The sequence below is a fragment of the Chinchilla lanigera genome, unplaced genomic scaffold, assembly GCF_000276665.1.
Source record: "Chinchilla lanigera isolate Chin_1 unplaced genomic scaffold, ChiLan1.0 scaffold00031, whole genome shotgun sequence".
In the NCBI taxonomy this organism is placed as follows: Eukaryota; Metazoa; Chordata; class Mammalia; order Rodentia; family Chinchillidae; genus Chinchilla; species Chinchilla lanigera.
In genome coordinates, this window is record NW_004955432.1 from 14186887 (window position 1) to 14195211 (window position 8325).

Genomic DNA, 8325 nt, shown 5'->3' on the forward strand with positions numbered 1-8325 from the left:
TTGTGCTGTTATTCACTCAAACATAGGCACAAGCAATTAAAGTAACATAAGATTCATCTGCCTTCCATTATCCATTAGTACATGCCTAGGTAAACAATTGGATCTCAGTTGCATTTACTTTTCCCTAGTACCTGCAACCCACCGTCATCCCTGTGTGCTGCTTTTCTCCTTTATGCTCACAGAGGAAGCCAATTAGGCCTCAATTCTCCTTAACTGGTCTCCCTCAACAGCAACCTGTTATGATGTAGGAGTGCTAGTGAATCTGGTGGAGATGAGTTACAGGGTGATAGCCAATCAGCAGCAGGGAGAACTGAATAGGGCTCTTGGATTGGCTACTCAAAAACCTCCCATTGAAGAACAGTTGTACAGGATATTTGTGGTTTTGAAGAACAATTATCCATTAGGGTCTAAGGAAAAATCCATGAAGGACTGAGGCCCAGAACTCTGAAGAGTGACTTTGTGGGGGTATATTGTAAGTTGAAGTCTCAGCACTGGGGCCAAGGTATACATATAATTAAAAGCACACCAGATTATTTTAATGTTCCTTAGTGATTTTTATTATGTGGAGTCCACCTTCTTCAGTATTTTGGCTTCACCACTTCCAGGCCTTGGCCTTATCTCACATTTTTCCAGCATTTAAAAGGCCTTAGCAGAAATCCTATTAGGAGATGTTCCAGCTCAGAAAATCTTTTAGTCTGAAGTTCTGGCCCAGTTCAGACAGCAGAAGGATCCTGTATTCAGCAGTTTTTCATTGCTGGGACAAAACACCCGACACCCACAACTTGAAGGAGGAGAGGTTTATGCTGTCTCAGGGTTCAGAGGTTTCAGTCCATGGTCTATCGGCTCCAAGGCAGAGATATCCTGGCAGAAGGCAGTGGCAGAGAAATGCTTCTCACCCCATAGCATCTGGATGCACAGAGAACAGGAAGAGAGCTAGAAGGAAAGGGTCTTGGACAAGAATATCCCCTTGCAATTTACACCCCCAGTGACCTACTTCCTCCAGCCAGGTCTCCCAACAACACATGTAGATATGAACTCACCTCCAAATCTAATCACTGTTATGGTTGATACACTGTGTCAACTTGGGGAGTCTAGAGGTTTGGCTAAGTGACTCAGCAGGAAGCCAGGGTGCTTACTTTGTATACATCCTGAGCCTGTGGAAGAGGAGGGCATGGAGATTATGCGAGAGCTACACGCCCCTTAGGTGGGGGTAGCCTGTTTACAGTGTAAGGCAGGGAAAAGCAGCTGCTTGGCTCCATTCTTCCCTTTTGCTCTGGCTGCATTGCTGTTCGGCTGCCATTCCCCCCTTTGCTCTTGTTGCTTTGCTGTCTTCTGCCTCAGAGCCAGCCAAGTATGGACTGAAACCTCCACAAACTGTAAGCTAAATAAACCTTTCCTTCCTTCAATTTGGGCATTGGGTATTTTGTCTCAGCGAGAGAGAAGTAACCAAGACACAGTCTGTGGAGCAAGTCTTCCATGTCAGTTACCGTGTCCTCCTCGCTCTGAGGAGAGGAGAAACAACGTGGCAAACAATGCACAGTCACAGAGGGAGACAGAAAGAAGATGCAGAGGAAAACAGAACTCTGAAGGAGATATAAACAAAAACGGAAACTATACTATTTACAGTGCAGCAAACCAGGTGGCCCTTGAATAGCCAGGTTAGCACTCAGTGTCCTCCACAGAAAAACCATTGCTATTTGGTCACCCTGCTTTTCTCACAGGCACGTAGATATGGTTTCACTCTCATCCCCAACCCTCTGCTTCACTGCCCTTTATACTTCCAGTCCTAGAGATTAAAGTATCACATGTAGGAGAAATTCAGAAACATGTCACAGTAGAAAAGTAAATTAACCTGTACAAATTCCTTGATAATCAACCTGACTTCCTATAAACTTTGCTGTAACTTTAAAATGTGTATTTTTCTTGTTTGAAGAAGAACAACTGCCAAAAACTACAATCTCAGAACACTGATTTATTTAAGGTCAGGTAGTTGCCAAGACTTGAGCCCAAGTCTGAACCAAAGCCCACACTCCTTAACCTCTGAACACTGCTTTTGTTAGGGGAGACTGACAGGAGAATCACCAGAATCCTGGTGATTCTGGCTTAAAAACCAGTACCTTCATCAGGGTGGAAAAATATATTTAATTTCCCTTATTCTTACAGGTCAGAATAAAAGACAAAGTTTCATAGTAGGTGTTAAACTATGACCTCACTTTTATGTTCAACTTTCCTGTCTAACTCCCGGATCTACTGACTTTCAATGACCTACCATAGATTTCATCATTTCCTACTACTGGGTAGAGTCGAATCCCTACAATAAATCTTGTGTTTCATGTAAGCTATAATGGTTGTCTCCCTGATTGAACTCTGGCTGATACAGAAATTGAAACCATAAATGGTTCCATGACAATAGATCTCTAATTCTAAAATTATCTGATAGTGTCATGATGTGAAAAAGAGTTCTTTGAACTATTACCTGTATATATCTTGAAATTAAATATCCATAGAAGGTGAAGTCTTCCATGAAGTAATTGCTATCCATAAAGATTTACTGGAAATAAAGAAGCAGTATGAAACTGAATGTTTGCTTCTGAGTATGATGATGAGAAGACCGGCCTGTGTACTTCCTCAAAGGATAAACACCAGGTCTAGTGAAGGCTGGATTGACATTCATCACCCTTCTGGGTGACCAAGACCTCCAGACACATTATTTCCTAGAAAAAGTCCTAGTACTTTCCATGTCCATTTGCTATATGACTTGTTTCCCCACTGGATAACTAGTACCTATGCAATCATACTTGTATTCTTATTGGTTAATCCTAGCTATAACCCATATTGTACCCACGTGGGTATTGCTCTGTAAAATTTCCCTGTAAAGTGGTGTTCCCAGGCAACCCATTTGGGGCCCTTCCTGTTGCTTCGATGGAAACTTTCTACCCTCTCAATAAATATCTTCTTACTCTTAAGCTCTGTTGTTTCTAGAATTCATTCTTTGATTTTTAGGGAACATAAATTCAACATATAAGACATCTAACAGGTTGGAAGTTATAATATCTCCCTTATATCATATTTGGAAGTTCTGATATCAGCCCTGCAACACTATGGATGGCTGAGGAATACCTAGCCTCACAGGGTCACTTATGTTAATATTAGGCCATAAATTGGGAAGGAATAGGGCCTAAAAATTGAAGTGAAAATATGTAAGCAGTTTCTAGTGAGGCTGAAGTCCTTGAGTTTTTAAATACTATTGAGTTTTCTTTTCCAATAGAAGAAACCCTCACAGCCCTGTCTAAGGAGATTAGAATTCCCTAGCCTGAAGAAACTGTGATACCTTTCCCTAAGGTTCTTAATTTACAAGGGGCAGCTGGTTATCTTTAGGAGGTATCTCACACCTTCCGTTGCTTCTAGACGTATAACCAAACCCAAGTCCCTACAAGGCCCCAGCCCCTACAAAGCTACCAAGCATAACTTATAAGAAGATGAATACACCCCAAAAGAATTGTAAGTTTTTATCAACTTACATTGACATACCTAAGTAATATGTATGCCAATACATCCTAAAAGGTGTTGGATCAAGGAAGAAAAAACATTATAGTTCTACTGGAATTTATTGATTCAGGAGCACAGGTAAACTGCACAGATTGTGGAATTAGCACTCACTCAAGGGGATACATACAGCTCTACAAGGAGTTGGTTGTTATAAAAACAAAGGTAACTTACAGCAGATGAATTTAATGTTTCACAATCTCCTTGGTATGCTGACAAAGAGACCCAAAGACTTGGGAGAAATGGATTTACGAAGTAATACCTGTTCACATACCCTCTGCATGCTCAGCATGGTCCACAGGAGGATACATTTTTACTAAGGCTTTAAGAGGCATTGGAGAAGGATGCCCTACAAGAAGCTCCGTGGTAGCTATTCTCTACAGGTTAGCAATGAGGGGGAGAAATGCCCCCTGAAAACTGCTACCAGTCTCTGGATTCTGTGGGAATGACAAGACCCTACCAATTGGTGGCATTTAATCATAAAAGACAAAGGTATGGTATGCTAACAAAAGCCAAAATAGTAATCATAATAGTCCAACCCAAAGAAATTTTTAATATTTCCTTTGATAGTTGGGCATAATGCCTCTGGACCACAGTAGATTTTTACCTTCTGCGAATTTTTGTTGTAATTGTATTACCTGCTGCCTCTCTGGATGTAGTTTCTCTCTCCTTTGTCCAATTGCTGTAGCTGTAGAGTCTAACTGTAGAGGCAAAAGCTGCTTTTAGCAAGATTCCCTATTAATTTTTAAGAAAGTCGATCTTTTCCCCTCCTGGAAGTCACCTTTCCCTACAGCAAGAGTTTCGAAGTTAAGAAGCCCAGCTTTTCCCCAGAGCCTTGTGACCACTGAGTTTGCAAAAGCAGAAAGAGGCAACATCAGCACAATTTCCAGCGACTCAGAAGGACAAAGTACGAGGACTGAAGCATTAAACAAAATCGGCAACAAGAGACTCGCAAGAGAGTGAAGAGAGCTGTGAGAATGTTAGTACACGGGGACAGTATTTAGGCACGCCTAGAGTTCTGAAAAGGTGACTAACCCAACCATCACATAACTGCAAATGAGTGAAAACAATCTGCATTAAAAATAGGATGAACACAATTAACCGTATTACAAAATGGAAAGAAAATGTAGTTTAAACTAAACATGTCAAGTAATCTTTCATTTGCCAAATCCAATCCGTCAAATACTGTTACAAATGCAATCCTGTCTCTTTTCTCCTACCCTTTCACTATCTCCCCTACGTGCAGCCACCACTATCTCTTTCCTAGAAGCCACTTTAAAAGCATCTTTACATTTGCCTTTGTTTCTGGAGACTCTGTACTTGATATGCTGCTGCCCCCCAGTCTCCTTAGAAGGTCAGTAACAACATTCCTGAGCATTGCAGAGGTACCAGGTGAGGATGGAGGACACCGTGTGTGAGATAAACTGGGGTCTGTTTCCTCATCAAAGAAAACCCAGAAGTATGTGTGGATAAAAGACTGATTCATTTAGCTCTGCCTGATAGAGCACCCAGGAAGGTCTCCTTGGTCTCTCTGTTTTCATCCTTACCTCTGCCTGCTCCACTGCAGCAGCAGAGCAATGTATTCTAACTCTAATCAGGTCACTATCCCAGGCTGATTTAAGTTGCCTGCAATAGGATCTGGAGCTACTATGGCTTCTAATATTTCCAGGTGATTGTAACATGTAACTCAGGCTGGGCATCCACATCCTAGAGGTGTGAACCCCAATGGGGTAGGATGGGTCCTGAAACACTGCATTTCTACCTAACAAGCTTCCCTGAGCTGCTGGTGCTAAGCCAGATGCTGGAAAAGTAAAACCAACGCTTCGCTCTGGTAGGTCTGACCCTTGTCTGACACTCCCCGCCCAGGAACAATGCCTATTCTGCTGGGACATGGCACACCAACCCCACCTTAGGTCACAGGGCACCCACACAGAACATTAGCAGTTACTATGGCCGTGTACTCAGCTATTCTTGCTGCCCTGCCTAAGCCCATCCTACCACCACTCAGCTCTATAAATGATCCAGCTCAATAAACTCAATTTGGACTCTCCTTTGGAGTTACGCCGGGAGGACCCTCCTGGAACCCTAAATTTTGGCGGGCTGTATTTGTTACTGAGTTATCACTGTTTACGTAGCATCTAGTGCATAGTCGGTTTTATCCAGGTACAGTGCAACAAAATTTCATGCCTATTGGAGACTGGGTCTTCAGGGGACAGATTAAAATCTAACCACAATACACCTTTCTGTCTGATAGGCATCTAAAGCAGGGATTCTCAACCTTTTCATATGATTACCTTCCTTAGGAGCCTTGTAGACACATTTTCCTAATTGCACCCTTCTTCCATGTGTTCAATAAATGGTAGAACCTGCATAGGAATTAGTGGTTGTCCTCCACAACTTCACACTTCAGTTTGGATCTACTATACACAGCAATTTGATGTTCTAGTATGCCCGCCCAACTGACGTTGGATGATGTATCCCTTTTGGAAAAAGAAAGACACATCTTCCTGAGAACAAGGACATCTTAAGAGAGTCAAAGGATTCTTACTAGAGTGGAGTAGGGTGCTAAAATAGATTTATCAGCACAACCAAACATACAGCCTGCAGCCAGAGGCATTGCTATAATTTGTAGTCCCGGTGAAATCTCTTCAACTCATCTATACCCTTGATGATTTCTTTTTGGACAAGGATAAGCCTGGACACCCCTGATCTGATATACCGATCCTCATCCCAAATATCCATGGAAAACTTGGCTGGAGTTGCATTTCAAGAATCTTATCTAACCTAGCCACTGTCATCCTAGCTCGTCTCTTGACGTACCCTCCATTCTGTCTTAGTTATCTGTCTGTCTTAGTTTTCTATCTGCTTGGACAAAATACTGGACACCCACAAGTTAAGGAAAGAGAGGTTTATTTTGGCTTACAGTTTGTAGAGATTTCAGTCCCTAGTTGGCTGGCTCCAAGGCAGGGTGGCCTGGCAGAGGGGCATGGCAGAGGAGAAACAGTTCATGACATAACAGGCAAGAAGGATATATTCTCCCAGGCCCTGCCCACAGTGACCCACCTCTTCTTACCAGGCTTTTCCTCCCCACATCACACCCAGCTCTGAAACCACCAGTGGACTAATCCAGTGATGACTATCACACACCCATGATCCAGGTGCCTACCCAAAGTCCCACCTATGAGTGTGTGAGGCTTTGGGGAATAATTTAGATATAAACCACAATACATGCAAAAGTATAGGTCACCACTATCCTCTTCAGCAGAGACTCTCCATCCTCTAGGTTACATACCAGCTGACTGCACCCTTCCCTCGCAGTGTGTATTCCTAGTTTGCAAAGTTCCATTCAAAGCTGACTATATAATTCTTTTGTCCAGTGCCCAGACACAAGCAGAAAGAAGTCAGCTCTCATGCTTCTGGTTCATCCCTAAAGATATCACAATTGCCATCCTCCCATAAAAAGAAAGCCATTTCCTTCAAAGTGACAATTCTCCCTTCCCCAATTTCCAAGTCTCCATTCATCCTGGACTCACTTGACTGATTCCTGGGTTGGCTCAGTACCCAGCAGATCCAAAGCCTTCCAAAATACCCAAACACCTGTCACCTGTCCCCCACTGTATCAAAAACACTTGTCTTCCATCAGCCGTGTGATCTTCCTCCAGGCGACCTGCTCTCCTTGATCCTCAACTCCTTCACCTGTCAAATGGCAGAAGAGGAACCACCTCCCAGAGCTTCCGTGAGAGCCGGGACAATTAGAACATATTGGAGACTTAGCGGGAAGTCTGGCCCCCCATGGGCCTCTCGAGTAAAGCACGACCCAAAGAGATGGGGGTGCGGCATGAGGACAGGTGGTTTCACTGGGAGGAGAAATTGGTTCCTGCCTCTTCTTGAAATTTCAGGTTGCAGCTGAGGACTAGGTTGTATCATATTATAGTTGCACCTTATTACAAAAGAATTATTATTACTCTTTCCTGACTTGGACCCCTTCCCATATTAGATCCTATGATGGAGGCCAAAGGCCTGTTCAGTTCTACCACATAATGAGTCTACACTAACGATCACATTAAGCTGTGGGTTGCTTTAGGGCACCTTCAGGCCTCCTAGAACTCCTGCCAACACTTACTGTAGGAGTCACCCCATGCAGGACACATCAAGACCGAACTCAAGAACTACAAGCCTGCCTCTTTGACAGTTGCTTCTGCAACCAGCCTCTGAACTGCTGGCAGAACTACCTGGACTTTCCACCACAGCAAGAAGTCAGTGACCATGAAAAAGTATGACGCATGGTACTGGCATGTGTACAAATCCCTCTACCCTGTGTTCTCAGTCTCAATTGGTGGCAGAAGGGACATTTCCTAAGAAAATCAGAACTGGCTCCACGCCCACCTCTCCTCTGTCCTCTTCCCAGTATGGTGAAGGGGCATCTGGATACACAGTGATCCCTACCCTGGGGCCTTGAGTAATGGCTTAACTAACAGTAAGAGTTCATAAGGAAAAAATGAAAGAAAGAAGGAAGGGAAAAAATATATATATATATGTATGTATATAGAAGGATAGCTGGGATAACTGTACTGCTGATGTCTATTGTTTTATTGAAAGGAACAGTTAATGCTTAAATTTGTTTTACTAATTTTGCATGCTTATATCTGGTAATCTGAACAACTAATTTGAAGACAACAATATCCAATATAATAACCATTGGTGAATTTCTACCATCTTGTTTAGTGAAGCTCTGTATCATTTCTAATGTTTTGTAATTACTTTTTATTGCCTTTAATG

The 8325-nt window shown here is 42.8% G+C and overlaps 1 long non-coding RNA gene across 1 annotated transcript; it reads right to left on the bottom strand.

Annotated features, from left to right (window-relative positions):
• Positions 1-533: 533 nt before the first annotated feature.
• LOC106148889 lies at positions 534-4345 on the bottom strand. Its single transcript, XR_001234641.1, has 2 exons — positions 4185-4345; positions 534-906 (listed from the first exon to the last, which is right to left on the bottom strand). It is a non-coding gene; the product is annotated as an uncharacterized LOC106148889 (long non-coding RNA).
• Between the last annotated feature and the right edge of the window lie 3980 nt (positions 4346-8325).